The following is a 2,705-nucleotide window of genomic DNA, read 5'->3' on the forward strand; positions in this document are numbered from 1 at the left end:
AAAAAAAAAAAAAAAAAAAAAAAAAAAAAAAACATTCGAAATGAAATGAAATATGTTCTACAACTAAAAGTTACTTATAATGCTTGGATTACATTGCTAGATCAGAAGAAAGGAAGGTATAGAAAAGTCTGTATGTATTTCTGTGTTCAATCTGCCTTATCATTTTAAACTTACATTTTTAAACACTTGAAAGCAAGATAATTTTTAAGAATTTGAAAAGTATTAAGGACGTTTTTCCCTATTAAAAAATTCATCTTTAGAGATTGCTTTCAGGGCCAATTTACAAGACGCACACTAAATTGGTTTTTTTTAATTTTTTTTTGTTTATATGTACACCCTAATCTTTGCATTCCTCTTTCTCTCTATCCCATCCTTCAATTGACTAGGTGATCAAAGTTTATCGCTTTTTGTTTCTGATAGAACTGACTGTTTCCGGAAAAGGTAAAAATCTATTCTCCAAAGGGCAGTGACTTTCTACCTGTGAAAATAAAAAATAAACTTCAGAAGAAAATTCTGAAAGAGGAGTTTAGAGATATTCCAAATAAAGGTAATATAGTTTCACTGGAACTGAAATGTTGCCTTCCAATTCTATTACAGAAGGCAGAGTGGCACATGTGGCACCTGATTGGGATGGACTCACTAAAGGATTTAACCCAGACTTCTGATCCGCAAATATTACTGCTACATTAACTGATTTGCAACAAAGAAAGAAAACATCATCCAGTTGATTTTATTATTTAAATATGGGCTCAAATCTTAAATCTGACAAACTAATAAATAAACATGTCTGAAAAGTAAATAGTAGATGGTGAACTGGTATGGCTGAGGCATTTGTACTGAACTCATGCTGCTTCCTGGAGATCACTGCATTCTTTTCTGTGCTCAGTAATCTACCTAAACTATGTCAGAGATGCGCCTGAGACTTACTTTCCTGTCCTTTCTGGATCAGATTATGTCTTTATTTAGAAAATCAGAACATTTGTTTGTTTTTAGGCTACAAGCACCTCTTCTCATCTTTATAATGTCTCCAAATGTCTCAGAGGATTCCTAACAGTATCTGTGTTTCTTGCACATTATGGTATAATTTATCTGTGTCTGGAGATCCGAAATCAGGCAAAGTAGTTAAGGGCACTCTTTCTTCTTCCTCGTGTATCTTGAGACACAGTTCTCTACACTTGTGGTTTGTCTGACCCTTTTGAGTTCCTGTTATGCTTCCATTTGCACCAGAAGACAGTGGAAATCAAGTGAAATTAAGTATAAAATGTCAGAACTAGAAAAGCTGTTAGATCAAGTTTAGATAAAGAAATGAGAAGGATTTAATCTGCTTTGTTCCTTACTAAGACATGTACATGGGGCTGTATCCAAGATAAAGCTATGAAACACTTGAAACACTAACTCCCCTTGTACTGAGTCTATGTTTATGTGCAGCAGACTTTTGAGAGTAATTTGGCTTTCTGTATATATCTGCCTATAGATTAAAAAAATATACTTACCAGAAGATCCAAGACCCAGTTATAAGTTAATTGATGAACTTCCTGGTTTATACATTAGAGCTTGTTAGTGGATGTCCATCCGGGGGTCGGAGAGAGGGAGTGATTGATCCACTGTCATTATGCTGCTAAATCAGGTTCCTAAGGTATAGCCCCTGGAACATGGAGATTGCAGCAGGGTACTGCCCCTTTGACAGCCCTTTGGGCACCTAGCACCCTTCTCCATGGTGTACTTTGATACCATCTTGTTGCTAGTTGTCCACAAATGCCTGTTCTGTGAGACAGTCCACCTCTTGGTTTGTAAGGCCAGACATAAACACAGCTACTTCTCAAGAGGCTGTTACTGACCACAATAGGTCTTTTCTGTTTTTGTTTTGTTTTGTTTTGTTTTGTTGAGACAGAGTCTCGCTCTGTTGCCCAGGATGGAGTGCAGTGATATGATCTCGGCTCACTGCAATCTCTGCCTTCTGGGTTCAGGCAATTCTCCTGACTCAGCCTCTGAGTAGCTGGGATTACAGGTGCCTACCACCATGGCCAGCTATTTTTTTCTTCTTCTTCTTTTTTGTATTTTTAGTTAAGATGGAGTTTCACCATGTTGGTCAGCTGGTCTTGAACTCCTGACCTCAAGTGATCCAACCGCCTCAGCCTCCCAAAGTGCTGAGATTACAGGTGTGAGCCACCGTGCTTGGTTGGTCATTTCTTCCTAAAGGCAAAACCCAGAATCCTTCCACCTGTTAACACCTGTAAATCTTCTGAAATACTCCTTGGAACAAAGACTGCTCTTTCTTCTTTAGACGTATGACATGAAAATCCATTTTTACAGCCATGCAGTGAAATGTGCAGCTATGTGGAGAGCTTCAAGAATAAAGAAAGATTACAATAGACTTCATTCAAAACTTTTTAGAGATTATTCAAATAATGATATCTAATTGAAGAGTCTGATACATGTTCCAAGGCTGAATCCTGGGCTTTTGCAGCAACCAGAAAAAAGGATTGAAAATGCCTAAAAGCTCTAACACTCACTTTAAAAAATGCTTTAAAATTATAATTATTGAAAAATACTATTTGGAACTATATCATGATTAAGGAAACATCAGAAAATAAAGTAGCTTGGCAATTTTGAGTTACTTTCCAACTAAAAAAATCTGTTTAATGGACTTTGAAATGATATTGTATTTGTGTTTAAAAAATATGCATCTCTATCCAGGTTGACAG

At 36.5% G+C, this 2,705-nt stretch overlaps 1 long non-coding RNA gene across 1 annotated transcript in view; it reads left to right on the forward strand.

Annotated features, from left to right (window-relative positions):
* Positions 1-799, forward strand: part of LOC111535315 — a 10,096-nt gene extending 9,297 nt beyond the window's left edge. The window contains exon 2 of the long non-coding RNA XR_002729385.3: positions 421-799. This is a non-coding gene — a long non-coding RNA (uncharacterized LOC111535315). The remainder of the gene's footprint in view (positions 1-420) is intronic.
* The last annotated feature ends 1,906 nt before the right edge of the window (positions 800-2,705 follow it).

This window comes from Piliocolobus tephrosceles, chromosome 14 (assembly GCF_002776525.5).
Source record: "Piliocolobus tephrosceles isolate RC106 chromosome 14, ASM277652v3, whole genome shotgun sequence".
Classification (NCBI taxonomy): domain Eukaryota; kingdom Metazoa; phylum Chordata; class Mammalia; order Primates; family Cercopithecidae; genus Piliocolobus; species Piliocolobus tephrosceles.